This window comes from Sus scrofa, chromosome 15, assembly GCF_054392235.1.
Source record: "Sus scrofa isolate SSC_HxYL_T2T_F1_AM1 chromosome 15, Sscrofa_HxYL_maternal_Yorkshire_Landrace_v2.0, whole genome shotgun sequence".
Lineage (NCBI taxonomy): Eukaryota > Metazoa > Chordata > Mammalia > Artiodactyla > Suidae > Sus > Sus scrofa.
The window spans coordinates 32137066-32161499 of record NC_139397.1 but is presented as its reverse complement, the minus strand read 5'-3'; the positions used below and the strand labels follow the sequence as shown (position 1 = coordinate 32161499).

The 24434-nt window shown below is 38.1% G+C and overlaps 1 long non-coding RNA gene across 1 annotated transcript in view; it reads left to right on the top strand.

Annotated features, from left to right (window-relative positions):
- Window positions 1–13204, top strand: part of LOC110257154 (uncharacterized) — a 75464-nt gene extending 62260 nt beyond the window's left edge. Inside the window, exon 4 of the long non-coding RNA XR_002339401.2 lies at window positions 12709–13204. This is a non-coding gene — a long non-coding RNA (uncharacterized LOC110257154). The remainder of the gene's footprint in view (window positions 1–12708) is intronic.
- Window positions 13205–24434: the final 11230 nt, after the last annotated feature.

The following is a 24434-nucleotide window of genomic DNA, read 5'->3' as shown; positions in this document are numbered from 1 at the left end:
TTGATTTTTCCTCACTTTATATGATATCCCACAACCTTTATTTTTTGTTCCATTGTCTGCAAACATTAATACCTCTTGACTTTCTTCCTTGCATCGGAAAGATTTTTTAATAGCCTGCTGACAGGTGAACATAGTTACATAGAATATTAATAGATGGGCCATAAAAAAAGATGTTTCATGTATAAATAAGCTGAAGGAATCCTGGGTAAATAAATAGAACAAGTCTCCTGCAATGAATCATCTCAGTAGCTTTGATGTGCAAATATACACTGTGAAGCTTCAAAAGGGCACAAAATGAGTAGCATTTCCCAAACTTATAATCATAGAAACTTTTTTGCCTACAGAACATCTATTCATATCTTAGAGAAATGCTTGTAAGAAGGTAGAGGAGGCAGTCTCCTATGTGATGCAACATAGGAATGACCTGCTCACACGGTGAACACATGCTCCCTGCTGATGCTACTGAGTGTGAGCACATAGCTCCCCATGAGCTCTGTACTAGCTGTCCCTCCGGTCTGCAAAGAGGAAGTCTGAGGCTCAGATGTAGCCAGACATTTGTCCAACATCCCACAGCTAGTGAACTGGTAGAGTCAGAATTCAAACTGAAGTCTCAAGTTTAGAACTCCCCAACTACACTATCTGAGCTCCTCCCTGGACGGACACAAGGCCCAAAAGTAGAGCAAGGTAAAAGGAATGCTCTAAGTGGTTATATTACTGAGTGCATACCCATCCTGCTCACCACTAGACAGGCCAGTAAACCAAGGGACAAGGTATGGGGCAAGGAATAGAGACTTTATTTGGAAAGCTAGTGGACTGAGAAGATGGTGGGCCAGTGTCCCAAAGAACCATCTTACCCCAGTTAGAATTCAGGCTTCTTTTATAATGAAAGGGGAGGGATGTGGCTGGTTGTTGCAAACGTCTTGGCACTGGAATCCTTTGTTCTTGCAGCTGTCCAAGTAGGTCTGATTGCAGTGTTCCTGAAAACCTCCAAGATGATTGTTATTTTCTTTTTTTTTTTTTTTCTCTTTGCTTTGTAGGGCAACACTCGCAGCACATGGAGATTCCCAGGCTGGGGGTTGAATCAGAGCTACAGCTGCCAGCCTACACCATAGCCACAGCAACATCAGAGCCAAGCGACATCTGTGACCTACCTACACCATGGCTCATGGCAATGCTGGATCCTTAACCCACTGAGTAAGGCCAGGGAGTGAACCTCCAACCTTTTGGTTCCTGGTAGGATTCTCTTCTGCTGAGCCACCACGGGAACTTCCGATTATTTTCTGTTCTGCAACTATTTGTTTCTGCATGAATGGACAAGGCTAAGCCTAGAAGGCAGAATATTGAGATATTTCATGCTATGGGCAATATTCTTTTACAAAAGTTTCCGACTAAGCACAGACAACCACGTACAAGGGTTAGAACTAAAAGAATAGATCCAATATGGAATGGGATTGGGCTTCTCTGTTACAGTTAGGCATTGAACTAGACTTATACATTTCTGTAGTCCTTATGCTATCTCTTATCTCTGCAAAGCTAAAGCAACTTATAATACACCACAACACTTAAATTCATTATTTCACTGGACTCTCACCCAACCCTATCTGATAGTGGAGCTAATGAGGATACAGAGGTTGTATGTACTGATCAACTCAACACAGCTAACACCAGGAGTTTGCCTTATCACTGGCTATATCCAAGTGAGCAGGCTTTCCAGATTTAGCAAACAAACATATAGGACTCTCAGTAAAATTAGAATTTCAGGTAGAAAATGAATAATTTTTTGTATGTTTCCTGCAATGTTCGAGACATACATATATGAAAACATCATCCATTGTTTTCCTGAAATTATTATCAGCATTTTATCTGGAAACCTTACAAGTTAAGAAAAGAGCTCAGAACAGAGAGAAGAGGAGGAGAGTTTGGAGGCCCTGAAACACTATGGACCACTTATGCCTCTGAGCTCCCCAAATGGTGTGGTCCAGTGGTTAAAGTGAACTATGAGATTCTCTCAGCCATCTACACATCCAAAGATGCCTGGAGTGGCAGAAACACAAGGCCCAGTTCTTCTAGTCACAGAAACCTCTTTTAGGGCTCCTTGAGGGGTGGCGCAAGCATGGTGAGGTTTAATAGTGGGCCCATGGTTTTCTCAGGTGGCGTCCAGAAGGGTTCCATGTAGACCTCGACACTGGCAGCCAGCTTCAAAACACTCAGCTGCCCATCTTGGCCAAGGGACCCATAAACCAAACTGGAGTTCACATTCCAGGTGCTCACAGAACGGGACTCACAGGTGAAGGTGCAACTTGTTGGGGCAAAGGTGACAAGAGGCCCTGAAAGGCACAGCTCTGAGCAGTGTAGCCCCAAACCTCTATTTCACACAGAAAAGAATGTGTTGTTTTGTGCCCTTACTGGCAATCCAGATATCTTCACAGTGAAAGCTTTACCATCCATGTTCTGTGACTGGAGCATAATTGTTATTCTCAAATACTTGGTATGCAAAAGATAGTTTGTGTTTGAACCCTGGTTTCATTATTACAAAATAAAATGTAATGTCCCTTGTGTCAATAAAAGAAGAGGAAGCACTATTAAGGTTTTTAAACCTAACTTTAACTCTTGCAAATGTGAGAATGCTTGTAAAAAATGGCTTCAAATATTTTATCACTTCTTTGTGAGACTGTTTTCAGTGGTGATGATGGGAATTTGACGAGAGTACATTAAAAAGCCAATTAGGATTTGCTTGTAACCATTTCAACATAAAACTTGATAGAAAAAGCTATGGTGACTTCCTCTTCCACTTGGGATGTGGAAAGTCACAAGAGAACTTTGCTGTCACCCCAACAACAAGCCAGTTAATCCATAAAATCATAATTTTTTAAGCCTGTAAGGATATTCAGTTTGTAAAGAAATCTAATGAACAAAAATCCAAAAAGTAGCAACATCTTCCTTGAGACCTGCTTTTATCCTTGGCAGCACTGCAACTTGAAGAGGAGACTGAAAAGAAAAAAATAGCTGAAACTTCAGTGCAAATTTTAAAAATTGAAGTATAGTTGATTTACAATGTTGTATTAGTTTCAAGTGTACAGCAAAATAACACACACACACATATATATGATTCTTTTCCATTATAAGGTATTACAAGATATTGAATTTAGTTCCCTGTGCTATACAGTAGGACCTTCTTGATTATGTATTTTTAGTGTGTATCTGCTAATACCAAACTCCAAGTTTATCCCTGCCCCCCTTTCCCCTTTGGTAACCATAAGTTTGTTTTCAATATCTGTGAGTCTATTTCTGTATTGTAAATAATTTCATTTGTATCACTTTTTTTTTCGGCTTTTTAGGGCTACACCTGTAGTATATGGAAGTTCCCAGGCTAGGGGTCAAATAGGAGCTACAGCTGCCAGCCTATGCCACAGCCATTGCAACATGGGATCTGAGCCTCATCTACGACCACAACTCCTAACAACACTGGATCCTTAACCCACTGAGCAAGGCCCAGAAAGTGAACTTGCATTCTCATGGATACTAGTCAGGCTTGTTAATGCTGCACTACAACTAGAATTTCCTCGTTTGTATCATCTTTCTAGATTCTACATGTAAGTGATATCATGTAATATTTGTCTTTCTCTGTCTGACCTACTTAGTATGATAATCTCTAAGTCCATCATATTCTGGAAAATGGCATTATTTCGTTCTTTTTTATGGCTGAGTAGTGTTCCATTGAATATATGAACTATACCTTCTTTATCCATTCGTCTGGTGATGAACATTTAGGTCGCTTCTGTGTGTTGGCTATGGTGAATATCGTTGCTATAAACTTTGGGGTGCAAGTATTTAATGAAGTTTTAAAGGGATTTAAATCCGCAGGAGCTAAGACAGAGAGGGATCTGCCCCTACACACCAACTCTTTCCACAAGCCTTCACTAAGTGCCCACAGGGCTGATTGGGGTATGGCAAGACTGACGAGAGACCCCTTTGTGGAGACTGCCGAAGTCAGAGCAGGAAAACCAAAGGAACTCTCCCAGCTCTCAGACCCTGGCGCTGATTGTGAGGCAGTAGCTGTCCATCTGTGGTAGGGGTTGAGGACGGTGGCTGGAGACCCAACAAAAGCCTCCCCTCTCTCTCCCCCTGTGCAGGTGGGCAGAGCCTGCTGAGGTCCAAGGAGAGCTGAGAGAAACTCCCACAGACACTGAAAGACCTTACCTTACCAGGGGGAGTTCAATGTTGTGGCACAACAGGTTAAGAACTTGACATAGTGTCCATGAGAATAGGGATTCGATCCCTGGCCTCACTCAGTGAGTTAAGGACCCAGCATTGCTGCAAGCTGTGGTGTAGGTCACAGACATAGCTCAGATCCTGTGTTGGCATGGCTGTGGCATAAGCCTGTAGCTGCAGCTCCAATTCGACCCCTCACCTGGGAACTTCTATATGCTGAGGGTGTGGCTGTAGAAAGAAAACGACCTTACCTCACCAGGTTTGGTCCTTCTCCCTACTAGGGAAAGAGCCAGAGAGCTGCAGAAGATATCTTTCACCACAAACACAAGTGCATAGGACTCACTGGAGTCCAAGGGCAGAACACAGGTATCGAGAGAAATCCCAGACCTAGCACTGAGTGCAGGCAGGGGCCATGGGCATTGGGAGAGTGCAGGATTGCTGAGAGGCAGAAGAAAAGCAAACAGAGGCTGCTAAAGTTAAGGGCAGGAGGGAAGAACTGATAAAATCCCTCCCAGACACTCATACCTCAAATCCTGCTACAGGTAAGGTTCTGATTCCCCCATCAAATAATATGGAGCCTGTGTTAACTAAACCTAATTAAAATGATAAAATGTCCAGATCTAGGTCAATTACAGATTAGATTGTCTCAAACCTTCTCACTAATGACCTGCCAGACAAAAAAAGGTCTACCATTTTCTAGATATTAGTATTTTCTTCATTTTCTACCATTCATTGTTAATTTATCATGTCTGAATTCAATCAAAATCAAGTCATGAGACACATGGAAAAGTAACTCTTTCTTAAATAGAAAACAGTAAATAGAACCAGACCTAGTAAATAGAATCTCTATTGGAATTATCAGATAGGTGTCTTAAAATAATAATAAACATAAAAAAACAATAGAGTGGAAAAAGTGAACAACACATTTGAAGAGATGGACAATTCCACATGCAAATGGAAATGCTAGAAATGAAAAATATATCAGAGATGAAGAGTTATTTCTATGATTTTATCAACAGACTGGACACAGCAGAGGAAGAAATCAAATTGAAACCAATCAGACAATTTATTTATTCACTTATTTATTTATTTTTCCCGCTTACAGCATGGGGGTCAAGTTACTCTTACATGCATACATTTTTTTCCTCCCTTTGTTCTGTTGCAATATGAGTATCTAGACATAGTTCTCAATGCTACTCAGCAGGATATACTTATAAATCTATTCTAAGTTGTGTCTGATAACCCCAAGCTCCCAGTCCCTCCCACTCCCTCCCTCTCCCATCGGGCAGCCACAAGTCTATTTTCCAAGTCTATGATTTTCTTTTCTGTGGAGATGTTCATTTGTGCTGTATATTGGATTCCAGTTATAAGTGATATCATATGGTATTAGACAATTTATTTTTATTATTAAACTGTGCATTCAAGATATCTAATACACACACATACATATGCACACATACATATGCACATAATTTGTGCCACAAGAGAAATGTTTGAATAGCCTAGAATTTTCTAACATATGTGAAAGACATCAACCCATGATTCAATAAGCTTAGCAAACCCCAAGAAAGATAAATACAAAGAAATACTAATAAAAGCACCCTGAGAAACATCATAATCAAACTGCTGGAAACAAAACATGAAGAGAAAATCTTAAAAGCTGCCAGAGAAAATAAGACACATTGCATAAAGAGGAACAACAATAAAAATTACAGCTTCTTGCTGGAAACAATGGAGACCAGAAAACAGTGGAATGACATCTTTAGAGTGTTAAAAAGAGAAAAAAAATCAATCTAGAATTCTACATCTAGTGGAATTATTTTCTGAAAATTAAGGAAGGTAAAATAAAGATTTTTTTCAAAAAGGCAAAAGTAAAGGAAATTGTCTCAGACAGAGCTCTACTATAAGGAATACTAAAATAAGTTATATTACTCAAATAAAAACAATAGCAGACAGAAACCCAGTTCTTCAGGAAGGAAGAAAAAAACACAAGAAAGAGGAAACATGTCAATAAATATAAAGTACTTTGGAATTTTAAAAACTATTGACCTTTTAAAGTAAAAATAATAACAATGTAATACGAGGTTCTGGCATATTTAGAAGTAAAATATATGACAAGAGCACAGAGAGTGAGAATAGTAATTAAAATATATCATTTTAAGATTCTTACATTGTGTAGTATAACAATTTTTAATTGTGACAAGTTAGAAAGGCATATTATGATCTCTAGATCAATCACTAAAAGATAAAAAAACAAGGAGATATAACTACTGATAATAACTAATATTAAAAATAAAAATAAAGCAAATACCTAAAAATACTTAATTCATACACACAAAAAAAAGAGGCAGAAAATGAGGAGCAGACAGAAAAATATAAATCAAAGAGTTCTGTGGTAGATTAAAATCTACATATATCAATAAAGGCATATGGACTAAAGAGACAAATTAGAAGCCAGAGATTTTTAAAAATGGTTAGAAATAAACAAGACCAATGTGTATGTTGTTGACAAGAAACACACTTTAAACAAAAAGACACAGAAAATTTGAAAGTAGAAGCATGGAAAAGGATAAACTATGCAAATACTAATCATTAAGAATCCACCATGACTGTATTTTATAACAAAAGTAGACTTCAAGACAAAGGTTATTATTGAGATAAAGAGGCATTTCATAATGGTAAAAGGGTAAGGTGATCAAGAGAATATAACAATTTTAAATGTGACAAAACTAAAAGTATACACAGATATGCAATTGTTGTTGAAGAATTTAGCACTTATCTTTCAGCAACTGATAGGACAACTAGACCAAAAATTAGCCAGGGAGTTCCTGCTGTGGTGCAGTAGGTTAATAACCCAGCTTGTTTGTGGAGGCAAGATTCCTGGCCCAGCACAGGGGGTTAAAGATGCAGCGTTGCTGCAGCTGTGGCATAGGTCACAGCTCCAGCTCAGATTCCATCCATGACCTGAGAACTTCCAAATGCTGCAAGGGCAGACAAAAAAAAAGTTAACCAAGGCATGGAAGACATAACTCAACTGATAGTTACAGAACACTATCCCCAGTAATAGAAAAGGATTGTATAATCTCTCTATATACATGAAACATAAAAGAATAATACATTCTGACCTACTGAGGTTTATCCCAGGAGTATAAGAATATTTAAGCCTTGGGAAATCCATCAATGTAATTAACCACATTAACAGATTAAAAGGAAAAATAAAATCATATGAGTTGAGAAAATCACTTGACAAAACTCAACGTGTTTCACATACACGAAAATATCTTAAACTGGAAATAAAAGCATATTTCCCAATCTAATAAAAGTCATCCATGATGAATGTATTACTAATATCAGTGAAATATTAAATGCTTTCCTCCTAAGACTGGAAAAAAAGATACGAATGTTCATTGTTGGTATTTTATCTTTTGTTGTTGCTATTGTCATTTATCAGGGCCACACCTGCGGCATACGGAGGCTTCCAGGCTACGGGTCTAACTGGGGCTATTGCTGCCAGCCTACGCCACAGCCACTGCAATGCCATATCCGAGCCATGTCTGCAACTTACACCACATCAATGCAACACCTGATCCTTAACCCACTGAGTGAGGCCAGGGATCAAACTTGCAACCTCATGTTCCTAGTCGGATTTGTTTCCACTGTGTCACGATGGGAACTCCTATTTTATCTTTTTTATCACACAGTTTCTTAGAGGTCCCACCCAGCATAATAAGATTGCCAAAAAATGAAAAGTATAAAGTTTGTAAAGGAAAAAGTAGCAGTTTTTTCCATAGTTGGAATAATTTTGTATATGAAATGTACTAAAGAATTTTTCTATATACTAGAAATAAACTGAAAACTTTAATTAAAAGAAAACCCCATCCTATAATAGCACTCAAGAGATAAAATACATAAATATCAATTTCACAAAAAAATGCACAAAACTTTTATATTGAAAACTAAAAATCATTGCTAAGAGAAATTAAAGACAGAAATGCGAAAATAAACCATGTTAAATAATTGAAAGCTTCCATCTTGTTATTATGAGAATTCTACCCAAATGCACTAGAGTCAATGCTGTTCCAGCCAAAATAATAGCAGACTGTGTGTAGAAAATGACAAGTTTGTTCTAAACCTTTATAGAAACAGAAAGGATCAAGAATAGCCAAAGCGATTTTGAAAAAGTAAAAACAAATTTTGAGAACTGAGCTTCATTTTAATACTTACTGTTAAACTACATTAATCCAAACAGTGCAATATTGGCAAAAGAAAAACAAATAGGTTCTTGGAACAAAACAGAAAGTTAAAAAAAAACAACCCACACATATGCAGTGAAATGATTTTCAGCAAAGGCACCTGAGAAAATTAAAGAGAAAAGGAAAGTATCATTTTAAAAAATGATGGAGGGGAGTTCCCCTTGAGGCTCTGCAGTAACGAACCAGACTAGTATCCATGAGGATGTGGGTTTGATCCCTGCCCTTCTCAGTGGGTTATGGATCTGGTGTTGCTGTGGCTGTGGCAAAGGCAGCTACAGCTCTGATTCGACTCCAGCCTTGGAATTTCCATATATCACAGGCACAGCCTTAAAAAAAAACAAAAAAAAAATTTAAATTTAAAAACTTAAAAAGAGATGGAGGTCCAACAGGATATCTCTATTTTAAGTATACCTTGGACACCTTGCAGGTTTGGTCTGGGAAACATTTTTGGTTTCCCAGCACCTAGAAAATTATGTTAGACTGTAGGCTTTTTTTTTTCCCCCACTGTACAGCAAGGGGATCAAGTTATCCTTACATGTATACATTACAATTACACTTTTTTTCCCCACCCTTCGTTCTGTTGCAACATGAGTATCTAGACATAGTTCTCAATGCTACTCAGCAGGATCTCCTTGTACATCTATTCTAAGTTGTGTCTGATAAGCCCAAGCTCCCGATCCCTCCCACTCCCTCCCCCTCCCATCAGGCAGCCACAAGTCTCATCTCCAAGTTCATGATTTTCTTTTCTGAGGAGATGTTCATTTGTGCTGGATATTAGATTCCAGTTATGTGATATCATATGGTATTTGTCTTTGTGTTTCTGGCTCATTTCACTCAGTATGAGATTCTCTAGGTCCATCCATGTTGCTGCAAATGGCACTATGTCATTCTTTTTATGGCTGAGTAGTATTCCATTGTGTATATATACCACCTCTTCTGAATCCAATCCTCTGTTGATGGACATTTGGGTTGTTTCCATGTCCTGGCTATTGTGAATAGTGCTGCTGTGAACATGCAGGTGCACGTGTCTCTTTTAAGTAGAGTTTTGTCCGGATAGATGCCCAAGAGTGGGATTGCGGGGTCATATGGAAGTGCTATGTATAGATTTCTAAGGTATCTCCAAACTGTTCTCCATAGTGGCTGTACCAGTTTACATTCCCACCAACAGTGCAGGAGGGTTCCCTTTTCTCCACAACCCCTCCAGCACTAGAAGAAAACATAGGCAAAACACTCTCTGACATCAACATCATGAATATTTTCTCAGGTCAGTCTCCCAAAGCAATAGAAATTAGAGCAAAAATAAACCCATGGGACCTCATCAAACTGAAAAGCTTTTGCACAGCAAAGGAAACCAAAAAGACAACTTTCAGAATGGGAGAAAATAGTTTCAAATGATGCAACCGACAAGGGCTTAATCTCTAGAATATATAAACAACTTATACAACCCAACAGACTGTAGGCTTTTAATGTGCAATAACATCATGTTTAAAAAGCAATGTAGGAGTTCCCATCATGGCGCAGTGGTTAACGAATCCGACTAGGAACCATGAGGTTGCGGGCTCGGTCCCTGCCCTTGCTCAGTGGGTTGACGATCCGGCATTGCCGTGAGCTGTGGTGTAGGTTGCTGACGCGGCTCGGATCCCGCGTTGCTGTGGCTTTGGCGTAGGCCAGCCGCTACAGCTCCGATTGGACCCCTAGCCTGGGAACCTCCATATGCCGCGGGAGCGGCCCTAGAAATGGCAAAAAGACAGAAAAAAAAAAAAAAAGCAATGTACATACCCTAAAGAAATACTTCATTGCTAAAACAGCTAACCAACATCTAAGCCTTCAGGGAGCCTTTTTGCTGGTGTAGGTCTTGCCCTGGTGTTTATGGCCACTGACTGATCAGATGGTTGCTGAAGGCTGAGATGGCTGTGAGTTTCTTAAGACAACCATGAAGTTTGCCACATCAATTCTTCACAAACAATTTCTCTATAGCATGAAATTCTGTTTGATAGCACTTTACCCACAATAGAACTTCTTTCAAAATTGGAAGTCAGTCCTCTCAAACCTTGCTGTTCCTCTTTCAACTAGGTGGATGTTGTGTTAAATTCTTTGTTGTCATTTCAACAATCTTCACAGTTTCTTCACCAGTAGATTCCATCTCAAGAAATGATTTTCTTTTCTTATCCATAAGAAGCAGCTCCTAATCCTTTAAAGGTTTAACATGACATTGCAGCAATTCAGTCACGTATTCAGGGTCTACTTCTCATTCTAGTCTTTTTTGCTGTTTCTGCCTCTTCTGTAATTAATTCCTCCACTGAAGTCTCGAACTCTGCCAAGTCAACCATGAGGGTTGCAATGAACTTCTTCTAAACTCTTGTTAATGTTGGTATTTTGACTTCTTCACATGAATTAACACATGTTCTTAATGTCATCTAGGATTCTGAATCTTTTCCAAAAGTTTTTAAATTTACTTTGCCCAAATTCATCACTATCCATGCAAATGATAACCTTACAAAAGATATTTCCTAGATAATAAGACTTAAGACTTGAAAGTCAAAATTACTCCTTTATCCATGGGCTCCAGAATGTTGTTGTGTTTGAAGGCATGAAGGCAGCATTAGTCTCATTGTACATCTCCATCAGAGCTCTTGGTGACCAGGTTCATTGGCAACCAGCAGCCATATTTTGGAATGGATTTTTTCTTTCCTGAACAATAGGTCCCAACAAAGGGCTTAAAATAGTCAGTAGACCATGATGTGAACAGATGTACTATCACCTAGGCTTTGTTGTTCCATTTATAGAGCAAAGGCAGAGTAGATTTAGTATAATTCTGAAGGACCATAGGATTTTCAGAATGGTAAATGAGCACTGACTTCAATTTAAAAAAACCAGATGCACTGACCCCTAACAAGAGTCAGGCTGTTCTTTAAAGCTTTGGGACCAAGTATTGACTTTTCCTCTGTAGCTATGAAAGCCTAGATGGCATCTTATTCCAATATTAGGCTGTTACATCTATATAGAAAATCTATTGTTTATGGCAGGTACTTTAATTAATTATCTTAGCTAGGTTTTTCTGGATAACTTATTATAGCTTCTACCTCCTCAGCATAAGCTGCTTGCATTTTTATGCTATGGAAATGGTTTCTTTCCTTAAATCTCACGAACAAACCTTTGCTAGCTTCCAACTTTTCTTCTGCAGTTTCCTCACCTCTCTTAGCATTCATAAAACTGAAAAGAGTTAGGGCTTTGCTCTCGATTAGGTTTTGGCTTAAGGAAATCTTTTGGCTTGTTTGATCTTCCATCAAGACCACTGAAACTTTCTCCTTATAAGGAATAAGGCTGTCATTCTTATTGCTTTCTTGTCATTCTTATGTTCACTGGAGTAGTACTTTTAATTTCCTTCAAGAATATTTCCTTTGCACTCACATGTTGGCTAATTGTTTAGTGCAAGAATCCTAGATTTGGCCTACCTCAGCTTCTGATATACCTTCTTTGCTAAGTTTAATCATTTCTAGCTTGTGATTTAAATTGAGAGATGTGTGAATCTTCCTTTTACATTAATACTTAAATGCCAATGTAGGATTATTATCTGGCCTTCTTTCAATATTGTTGTATCTCAGGGAATAGAGATACCCGAGGAGAGGAAGAGAGACAGGGGAACAGCCAACCAGTGGAGCTGATTTCTCAATTAAGTTCCTGATATATGAGAACTGTTCATGGTGCCCCCAAAACAATTACAATTGTAACATCAAAGATCACTGATCACAGATGACCATAACAATTGTAACAATAATGAAAAGGTTTTAGGTGTCATGAGAACTACCAAAATGTGGCATAGAGATGTGAAATGAACAAATGCTGTTAGAAAATGGTGCCGATAGAATTACTCAGTGCAGGATTGCCACAAACCTTCACTTTGTAGAACAGATGCAATGTCTTCAAAGTCTAATAAAGTGAAGCACGATAAAATGAGGGATGCCTGTAACAAATTACTGATACATGCAGCAAACTGAATGAATCTTGAAAATATTAAGCTTATGATGGTCTTGGCCCATAACATACTCATCAGTATGTACCAGTCACTCTCTCTCAGTCACTTTCATATAATGCAGGGTCAGCAACCTTTTTCTGTAAAGAACCACATAGTAAATATTTGCAGGCCACATATGTCTATGTTGCGTATTCTTGGTTTAGTTTAGTTTTTGTTTTGTTTTTTAACAATCCTTTTTTAAATGTCAAAACCATGTCTAACTTGCAGCTGTACAAAAACAGGCCAGCGGCTGGACTTGGACCATTACCTTCTGACCGTTGGGATAGAGAATGAGTATTTTGATGTGGGGGTTAGCCCTGACGTTCAGCCCTACTTTATTTATGTCATGTACTGTGGATTTCTGGAGACCAGATCCATGAATCCTTTTTGAATTCTGACAGGTATTTAGATCATGATCTTAATGGTATTGTTGCAAATGGCATAATGTTTTGTAAAAAGAATCTGTGAATAACCATGTTTGTGCTATAAGCGTTATGTATTTCAAAAATTGATGTCTCATAAAAACTTAAAAAAAGAAAATATTAAGCTTAATAAAAGGAGCCAGACACAGAAGGGTATATACTGTGTTATTCCATTTATATGAAGTCCTTTCCACACTAATGGATATTATTATTCTATGATCAAGTGACTGCTTCTAGGAGCCAGGCATTGACTGGTTGCAAAGAAACATTTTAGGGTAAAAAATATTCTATATCTTGATTGGGGGTTATTTGTTCACTTGTCAAAAATGATCAAAAGTGTATTAAAGTCTGTGTATTTCACAGAATGTAAGTTCAGCCTCAATAAGCTTTTCCACTAAACAACGAAGCTCTGTTTGCAAAATCAGGCTCAAGTTTCTCCAAAAATTCAAAACTTTAATTTGTAAAGGTAGTACAAATTCAGTATTTAATATCTTCTTTAGTATATGTATTTTATTTTTCTTATTTGTATTTTTTCACCAAGCCTTATCTAAATGCTTCAGAAGACTTTGCTGTTTGTTTCAATGTGCCATGTAAATATAGCACTTTTCCACACGGGCCATGATATGAAAATCCTGGGAAGCCCTGGTCTACCTGGAGTTGAAGCAAGGGGGATGGATGGGGAGCGAGACATGTTTAGGAAGCAGAATGCAAAAAAGATGGAAGGGATGTCTATGTCATAGTGTTGTCTTAAGGATTAAAATGAAATGAAGTCTGTGTTAGATCATGTATCTAATGTTTTGGGCACAACACTGTCCTGGCTCCAGTGGAAATGCTCAATACGTAAGATTTCCTCTCCCTTCTTGGGCTCTATTATTTAGGGAGGTGTTATTTTGTCTCTCTCTAAGGAAACCTACATTTTTATATTTGGGTAAATGTATTTTTCAGACCTTTATTTCCCATAAGAAAAGGTTGGCATAGTCAAGGGATTCAGTTTTGGCTGCTCTTCAGAAATGAGCTAATTTATTAAAAAAAAAAAAAAGACGATTCTGAGTCTTCAAAGTTATGGATTTAAACTGTATGCAAATCAGGGATTCAGAATTCATTAATTGATCTTTGAGCAATCATGTGAGCCATGAAAAGGGCAGTATTCCTACAAAATTAAATACTTCGTCATAATTAAGATGACAGTAGGAGCTTTTCAGAAATATAAAAGACCTTTTTTCCCTAGACAATAGGCAAATACTTAATTTAAAATACCACAGTTAGAAATGCATTTATTTATTGAGATAACAAGTGTTCAAGAAGTATTTTTTTAAGTTTCTTCAAACAGTCCTTATGACTTCATCTCCCAAATTAATTTGCAAAGTGTCACTGTTTGACAAAAATACCTTTCAAGGCAGTTTAAAGCCAGTGAAGTCTAAATCAAGGGTTATTTTTTAAATGGTATTATTGATTTAGACTTGGGATAATTATCAGAATAATCCCATGGGTGTTATTTCATGCTTTGAACAGGAGACCTGGAAATGTGGGTTGGAGGGGGGTTGGGTTTTTTTAATTGTTCTTGGGTTTTTTTTTGGCTTGTGATGTAGTCTATATTTCTCCAACATTTAACATTAATTATTTTTTAAAACTCTGAAGACATTTTTGGAGCACCCACAATACACCACAGCAAGCACATTTCTGCATTTATTTTCACAGCCCTCCTAAATTTACAGATGGTGAAGGAGTCAGGGCGCACCAGAGGGTGGTTGGTTTATTTATTTTCCCAGGGTCCACAGCTGATAGAAAACAGTGTGGGTTTAAGTCTCATGCCAACTCTATTACCCCAGGGTTTCTGACATCCCACTCTGCCCCCGTGCACCCTGTACTCCATGAGGAAATCTGATGGAGAGAGGCTACCATGTTGTCGAGACCAGTACCAGCCCCCCACCCCTAACTGTCCTGAGAAACTTGTACCAGACAGGGAGACCTCAGAACACTGTGATTGAGGGAAGAGGCTCCCAGAAGATACGTACTCCCATCAGGGCCCTCTTGGGTGGGTTCTTTGCTCGGCCCCCACAACAGCATCTCGGTGATATTGGTTTTCCCTACCTGTGTGCACTTAAGAAAACTTAGATCCAGGACCCCTGCTCCCCACCCACCATGCCACTCACAGCACCACCCGCTCCCCAAGCAGATACTAGCTTCCAACAACCATTTGTTTCTCTGCTTGCCAAGGAGAACTGGCTGCTTGGGTGCAAGCGTGAGGGGTACCTCTCCAACCTAGTGTGATTCACACAGCACAAAAGGGCCACTAGAGAAAAGACATCACACTCAACAGTCTGTTGCAAAGCCATGAAACGCCCACCATTTTATTCCCTCTTCAAGAGCCTTCTGGCACTATTTCTATTTTAACTAGTTTAAATTATTTCACTTATGAGCTAAGTCTAATGTCTCAGCAAACTCAGGAATTAGTGAACTTTATGAATTTTTTGAGGAAGGCAAGAGATCAACACATTTTGCTTTTTAACCTTGGGGTTGAGGGCATTTCAGCCATTTAAAAAGTTAGTCCTAGGCAAAGCTCACATCTCTCCTAACCTGTAGCTTTGCATTTACCCCTGATAATTGGTTTTGCAAAATAGAAAATGGGGATGAGGAAGCAACTTCTCACACACAACAGCATTACTGGCATTAAGACTACTTATCTATACTTTTCCAATAGCTTAATATTTATCTCTAGTTATCTGAGACTTAGTGATAAAAGCCTCTAGGATATCCTGGACTTTGGAGTCACCACTTATTAAGTGCCAGGCATTTTGCAAATATTTCTTTAATGATTACACTGTAATATATATATTCCTATTTTACCAATAAGAAAACCAAGCCTCAGAGAGGTTATCATGAAAACAACAATAATGAGAGTTAACATTTACTGAGCTCCCACTAGGTAGCAAGTACTGTGCAGAGTGCTGTGTATATACTTTGTACATATTATTGCTCTCATTTCCTCTTCACAGCCCAATGAGGTTGATCCTATCCTTATCACCACAGGTGGGAAACAGAAGTTCGAGACGATAAGTAACCTGCCCAATGTCATATAATCAGTCAGTGGCAATGCCAGGAATGGAACATGGTTCACTGCCACCAAAGTCTACACTCAACCACTCCATTCAAGGGGCCTCCTCCTCCAGAGTTCTAATTTTAACCTGAGTCTGTCCAGCTCCAAAGCAGAGACATTCCACTGCCGTGTTTTCTAGCAATAAATATCAACCACAGAGAGATACTAACACAGATGGTTTGAACAGGGCAGCTAATTCCATCCAGCTTCTCCTTTAGCAACCTCATTTGGACAATACCTTTCAGGGTTATGAGCACACACTCAGACCTACTCTTACACGGTCTCTTGTTGGCTGAGTGAATTGTAGATATTACTCAACCTCTCTGAGCTTCCATTTCTGATTCCTTGAATGGGAACATAATAGTACCCATCTTGGAAGATTATTATAGGAATGAGATGAGAAAGTGTTGGGAAAATCTTGGAATTTGGTAAATGAGTATAAACAATCGCTATCCTTGGAGTTCCCACTGTGGCACAGTGGGTTAAGAATCTGACTATAGCAGCTTGGGTGGCCACAGAGGCATAGGTTTGATCCCCAGCCTAGTGCAGTGAATTAAACAATCTGGCGTTGCCACAGCTGCTCTGTGTAGGTCGCAGCTGCAGATCAGATTCAATCCCAGGCCCGGGAACTTTGATATGCTGCAGATACAGACATAAAAAAAAATAATAATAGCTATCCTTATAAGATATTACTCTCTTTACCAAATAAAGATAAAATACATCCAAAGGTATGTTTGGGAACAAAAAATCACCCTTGTTTTCCATCATAATTTTGCCATTATCTAACTGGGTGTCCTTGGATATGTTACATAAAGTTTCCTGACCTCGGTTTATTCTTTGAAAAAATTTACTATTTCCCCTCAAAACAGGGACATTGTCATGTAGGAAAAAATCTTTTTCAAGTTATTATTCCAATTTAATAATGAGGAAATTTAAGTCCCTAGTAATATAGAGCAGTTTTGTGTATTATTATAGAGATTTTTTTTAAATGGAAAGATTATTCTCCAAGGAAAGGTTCATTTGTGCCATATATTAGATACCAGATATAAGTGATATCATATGGTATTTGTCTTTCTCTTTCTGACTTACTTCACTCAGGATGAGAGTCTCTAGTTCCATCCATGTTGCTGCAAATGGCATTATTTTGTTTTTTATATGGCTGAGTAGTATTCCATTTGTGTATATATATGGATCTTCCTAATCCAATCATATGTTGATGGACATTTGGGTTGTTTCCATGTCTTGATTATTGTGAATAGTGCTGCAGGGGGTGGGGGAGGGAGTGGGATGGTTGGGGAGCTCGGGGTTAATAGATGCAAACTATTGCCTTTGGAATGGATTAGCAATGAGATCTTGCTGTGTATTACTGGGAACTATGTCTAGTCACTTATGATGGAGCATGATAATGTGAAAAAATAGAATGTATACATGTATGTGTAACTGAGTCACCATGCTGTACAGTAGGAAAAAAATTGTATTGGGGAAATAACAATTTTTTAAAAATTTTTTTAAATGGGAAGATTACCTTGAGATTTCCATAGTTAGCTCTCATGGAAAGATCTTTTGATGAAATGATCTGATTCATTTTACAGAGAAATTTAGGAAAAAACTTTTAAAATTTATTTTTCAATTTATACTGTTTGAATGTTGAAGTATAGATGGAGAATACCGTATTTTAAATTTGTAATTTAAATATTATATGAAGGTAGGTTACTATAAAGTCTTTTAAAATAGACTTTATTTTTTAAGTCAGTTTTAGGCTCACAGTAAAATTGAACAGAAGGTAGCAAGTGTTCCAGTATGCTCCTTGTTACCACACATACACTGTCTTCCCATTATCAACAGCCACACAGAAATGGTACAGTTTTTACAATCGATGACCCCACACTAACACATCATTATTAACAAAATTCATCATTTGAATTACGGTTCACTCTTGGTGTTGTACATCCTATGAATTTGGACAAATATAGAATGACATGTACCCATCATTATAGTGTCACATGGAGCAGTTTCATGGCCCTGAACATCCTGTGTTTCACTTACTCATCCCTCCCACATACCAGCCCCTTGTCACCACTCATCTCTTCACTCTCCTCATAGTTTTACCTTTTCTAGAATGACCTATAGTTGGATTCATATAGTATGTAGCCTTAGCAGATAACTTCCTTTGCTGAGAAACGCACACTTAAGCCTCCTCCATGTCTTTTTACAACTCTATAGCTCATTTCTTTTTAGTGCTGATTAATAATATTATGGTCTGCATGTATCACAATTTATCCATTCACCTACTGAAGGACATCTTGGCTGCTTCCAAGCTTTGGCAATATGAGTAAGCATCCACATGTAGGATTTGGTGTAGACATAAGTTTTCTACTCTTTTGGTTCAATACCAAGGAGCACAGTTGCTGGACTGTATGGTAGAAATATGATTAGTTTTGTAAGAAACTACCAAACTATCTTCCAAAATGATTGTACCACTTCACAGTCCCATCTGCAATGAATGGGTCCTTGTTGCTCCACATCCTTGTCAGCATGTGGTATCGTCAGTGTTCAGGAATCTGGCCATTCTAATAGGTCTGTAGTGGTATCTTGTTGTTTTAACTTGCCATTCCCTAATGCTTAGATGTGGAGCATCTTTCCATGTGCTTATTTGCCACCTGTCTATCTTCTTAGGTGAGGTAACTGCTAAGGTCCTTCGCCCATTTAAATTAGTTTGTCTGTTTTCCTACTATAGAGTTTTAAGAGTTCTCTGTGCATTTTGGATTGCAGTTCTTTATCCGACGTGCCTTTCACCAATGTTTTCTCCCAATCTGTGGTTTATCTTATCATTCTCTTGGTACTATAACTTTTACAATTCTTAAACCCTCTAAGGTTATAGCCCATCCTCTCCACTCTGTCTGAGAACAGGAGACTGTAAGGACTTTATTGCCAACACTGATGCCTTCCAGCCCCCATGTACCAAAAGGTTACCAAGAAAAATTACCTGAGATTTAAGATCCTGTGCCAGTATCTACCAAGTGCTAATAATCTACACAGATGGCCATGGACTTTTAGCTTAAATATGCTTATAAAAGAGCCTTGGAAACACCAAATAAGCAGACTGCAGGCTCACAAAGCACAGAATCCAGCTATAAAATTACCATCACATTAAATCAGGAGCTGAATCAGAGCCCTAGCTCTGACAGTGACTATTTCTAAATTTATGGGTTAGGAGACCCTGAAGATCACATTTGTTTGGCAATAAACATTTATTATTATTATTTCATTTTAATGTTTATCAGATGACCATTATGTTAATGATACCTATGAGTTATAAAGACATATAAATTTCTCAAGGTAATTATTATCTTGTAAATGCTACATGGCATGTATGTAAATTCAAATTGCCTTTCAAGATAGAAAGGCAGTAAATCTTGAGAAACAGTGTAGTTAATTGTAGCCATAAAATCTTAGATTAGGGAGAGAACTTAAAGTTCATCTCATTTAATCTTCTTCCCAATAAAAGACTTAGAAAGGCCTAGACAGGAATTCTGACTCCAAATTAACTGGCTTGGTGAACACAGACGAGTTATTTGATATCCTTGGGATTTTGCCTTTTCTTCTATAAAATGAGTATCCTAGGCTTCTGGTTAGACATGGCTGATGGAACACACATGTGTGTCTCTGCTCTCTCCTAAAACTCTTGTAAAGTTGCAGAAAAGAATTTTTTACACATAATAAACAAAAGAAGGAGAAAGGAGGAAATTATGGGTAAAAATGCTTATAAGCAAAAAGAAACCAACTTCTTTCAGGGAAGGAAGGCAATTTAACTACACACAAAACCTTGGAGAGTTTAAAGAACTAGAGGGGACATGGCACTGCTAAGGGTGGGGGAATGAGACAAGATAAAAAAAATAAAAGCATTGCTAAGGAAGCAGATAAAGTCCTAGGTTCCCTTTCCAGTCACATGGAGTTGGATCTTCCTTCACAAGAGCTGAAAACTGGAGGAGAAATTGAACCAAAGGACTTAGAGATTCCAGGAATAGCAGAAGGTAGGCTGCCACACTAAAAATAAGGGGATGGAACAGAAGTCTACTTTTTGGATGGCAAAGTGTCCGAACCCCCTGTGTTAACAAAAATGAATGCCGCCTCCTAAACTTTCCACATTCTAATTCTTAGAACTGATGAATGTGTTACATCACTTGGCAAAGGGGACTTAAGGAACTAGGTGGAATAAAGATTGCTAATAAACTGACCTTATAATAGGAAGATTATGCTGGATTATCTTGTGAGCCCAATGTCATCACAAGCATCCTTAAAAATGAAAGAGGGAGGCAGAGAGTCATTCAAAGGAAGATGTGACTACAGAAGAAAAGTGCAGTGACGCAAGTTTGCTGGCTTTGAGCTAGATGAAGGTGGCCATGAGCCAAGGAATATGAGTAGCCTCCAGAAGCTGGGAAAGACAAGGAAATGCATTCTGCTCTAGGGCATCCAGAAAACATCTGAGACCTTGATTTTAGCCCAGTGTGACCAGTGTCAGACTTCCATCCTACAGAACTGTGAGATTGTACGTCTGTGGTCTCTAAACCACTAAGTTTGTGGTCCTTTGTTATGGAAGCAATGGAAGGGAAAAAAACCTAGAAAAATATATCCCCTCAGGAAGCAATAATATCATATACGTGTTATTTAGAAATGCAGAATAAATTCCAAAAGAAATAGCTAGAAGAACTGAACATGGCTGCCTCTAGGGAGAGGGAGGTGGGGGTGGGGTAGAGTAGAAAGACGTCTGCACGTTTTTGTGGTAAGTCTTGGAAAAGCATATAAGCTTTAAAATTATATTGTAATATCATGGTAAAAATCCAGCTAAAAATATTAAACTTCTTAGAAGGTTTTTAAATAGTCACCTTGGTCTCCCACAGGTGGAGAAAATCATGTTCTGAACAGCTGAATTAACCAATTACTGTCCAATCAGCCTGTTCTTGTTCTAATGAATGATTGCTCTATGTTGTATTATTCTATTATGTGATTTTCATTTTATTTTAAATCTGTGTCTTATAATTTAAATATTCAATTTCATATACTTGTAGTATAAATATTTGCATCACCATACTTGTGAAATCATAAAATATATGATTTTTTTTTTCTTTTCATGGTGGCACCCATAGCATGCGGAAGTTCCTGGGCTAGGAGTCAAATCAGAGCTGCAGCTGCAGGCCTATAGCACAGCCACAGGAATGCCACATCTGAGCCACATCTGCAACCTATGCTACCACTTGTTGAAACACGGGATTTTTTTTTTTTTTGTCTTTTTTGTCTTTTCAGGGCCACACCCATGGCATATGGGAGGTTCCCAGGCTAGGGATCTAATCACAGCTACAGCTGCCAGTCTACACCACAGCCACAGCAATGCCAGATCCGAGCCCCGTCTTCAACCTACACCACAGCTCATGGCAACGCTGGATCCTTAACTCACTGAGTGAGGCCAGAGATTGAACCTGCAACCTCATGGTTCCTAGTCGGATTCGTTTCCTCTGTGCCATGATGGGAACTCCCAACACTGAATTTTTAACCCATTGATCGAGGCCAGGGATCGATCCCACATCCTCAGGGAGACTATGTCGGGTTCTTAACTCACTGATCTACAATGTGAACTCTGAAATATGTGATGTGCAACACTGGTTTTTTTAAGTTTTTCTTTCTTTCCTTTTTTTTTTTTTTTTTTGGCCACACTCATGGCATGTGGAAGTTCCAGGGCTAGGGGTCAAACCTGCACCACAACAGCAACCAGAGCCACTGCAGTGACAATACCAGATTCTTAACCAGAGAAGTCCTCTTTTAACAATTTTATCATTTGGCTAGTGGGACATTGCAAGTTCTCTCTCTCTCTCTCTCTCTCTCTCTCTCTCTCTTTTTTTTTTTTTTTTTTTGCTTTGAAGGGCCACACCCGTGGCATACGGAGGGTCCCAGGCTAGGGGTCACATCAGAGCTATAGCTGCCGGCCTATACCACAGACACAGCAATGCAGGATCCAAGCTGCATCTGCAACCTACACCACAGCTCACGGCAATGCTGAATCCTTAACCCACTGAGACAGGCCAGGGATCAAACCCACAACCTCATGGTTCCTAGTCAAATTCGTTTCCACTGCATCACGATGGAAACTCCAACATCCTATGTTCTCTTGCTTCCAGCTATTTTCAGCCCCTTATGATCATAGCAAATACATGGTCTTTGGAATAAATCTCAGCATTGTGAAGATTTTCGATATAAAAGATGAATTTTAGAATAAAGCTTAAACCGTATGGAAATATTTCTTCTTATAAACTATAGGAATTCCAACAAAGTATCTGTAACAGAAATTAAATTTATTTCTATTTTCTATTATTTTTTATTCTAAAAATAATGTGCTAGCGTCACTTGAAAAAAGACATTCCAGAATGATAAACTCTAAATTCAAGTTACTTCTGCAATGTGAAAGTCATGGAGGGAGTAGGGAGCTGCCCATGTGTTGATTATACAGCTGTGCATTTGCTTTGTTTGTAATATTGTCTAAAATACTGTTAAGAGGCTTCTTTCTCTTTAACCTTTTTTGTAGACTTTAAAAGTAACTTGTATGAAATAAATTCAAATGACGGCAATGCTGCCTTGATTAATACGTCTTATGGAAAAATTAACATCCCACCTTCATTTGATTGCTTTCTGAGACAGTGGCCACTTGGGCAATAGCAGTGTTCACCTGCCCGAAAGTACATATGTGTCAAAGGTGTGTAAACGTCTATCTTGAACACATACCACAGTGCATTTTTGATGACTGGCTCATCAGTTCATTTACTGAAACCAGTTGTAAAGACACCCCTGAATTTCAGCTATGAGATCTTTCAGTACAAGAAATATGATATATTATTACAGGAAATTCCATGTCTACTTTAAACCAGATGAAAGAAAGTTGATTATTTTAATTATTACCAGTCTGTAGGGAGTTGGAAACAGACAATATAATGCTGTCGCTAAAGTGTAATTAAAGCGTTTTTTCCTTTAACTGATAGTATAAATACTAGCATTTGTCCTAAGTATTAATTTTGAAAATACATTTTACAAATTGCAATATTTCCCTTTTATGTAGATGTGAATGAATGATTTAACTTAATCTCATTTTTACTCTGATTTCAAACCCTTCTTACACATTTTCATTAAATAACTTAATTTATTCAAATGAGAACTGGTCTGTCTAATTCCAGCTTTGTGTCCCTCATAAGCATGTGCTCCTTTGTAAGGCCAACTCAAACACCTGGTGCTGAATATTTAATTTGAAGAAACTCTCCCAGCATCTGGCATTAACTGTCAGTCTCTCTGGTGTAGCTAGGATCTTTGTATATTTATGTTTAGTCTTTTCACTGACATTTTATAAAGGAAAAGAATGTGGGATGAACTAGGAAAAGAGAAAGAATAAAAGGAAAGCAACACTGATGTGTCATAGTAGAATCTGTAGTAATATCTGGTAAAAAAATTGCAAAATTGAAGAGATGTTTATAGAAAGTGGATTTGGTTTTTTAATTTTATCATAGTGTAGTTGATTTATAATGACGTATTAGTTTCCTTGTGCAGCAAAGTGAGTTAGTCATACATAAAAATATATCCGTTCTTTTTTCCCATATAGATTATTACAAACTATTGAGTAGATTTTCCTGTGCTATACAGTAGGTTCTATTTTATGCAGTTCTATTTTATACAGTAGGTTCTATTTTTATACAGATGTGTGTATATGTTATTCCTACCCTCCCAATTCTTCCCTCCCCTCAATGATTTAACCTATGGTAACCATAAGATTGATTTTGATATCTATAAGTTTGTTTCTGTTTTATAAATAAATTATTTTGTATCTTTTTTTTTTTGGTCTTTTTAGGGCCACACCCTCAGAATATGGAAATTTCCAGGCTAGGGGTCTAATCAGAGCTGTAGCTGCCGGTTACACTGCAGCTCATGGCAATACTGGATCCTTAACCCACTGAGTGAGGCCAGGGATCAAACCTGCATGCTCATGGATATTAGTTGAATTCATTACTGCTGAGCCACAATGGGAACTCCTGTATCATTTTTTATTAGACTCCACATATAATTGTCTTTGACTTCCTTCACTCAATATAATGATCTCTAGGTCCATCCATGTTACTGCATACAGAAAGTGTTTTAAAGGTCAAAAATATGTTTTAGAAATGAGAGTGATGGATTGGATTTTTTTAATCCAACATAAAGAGTATGATAGGTTGGGTTAGTTACCAAATTTGGGTTATTTTCCAAAGGAAATGATCCATTTAGTCTGATGTTAAGCAGATCTTTAAGTGGTGGTTTTGGGGATCTTTATGGAGCAGATAATATTAAAGATTTGTGGGTGACAAGTAACAGGAAAGTAGAAAGTATTACTGATTATCTTACCCACTTTTGAAAGACAAAGT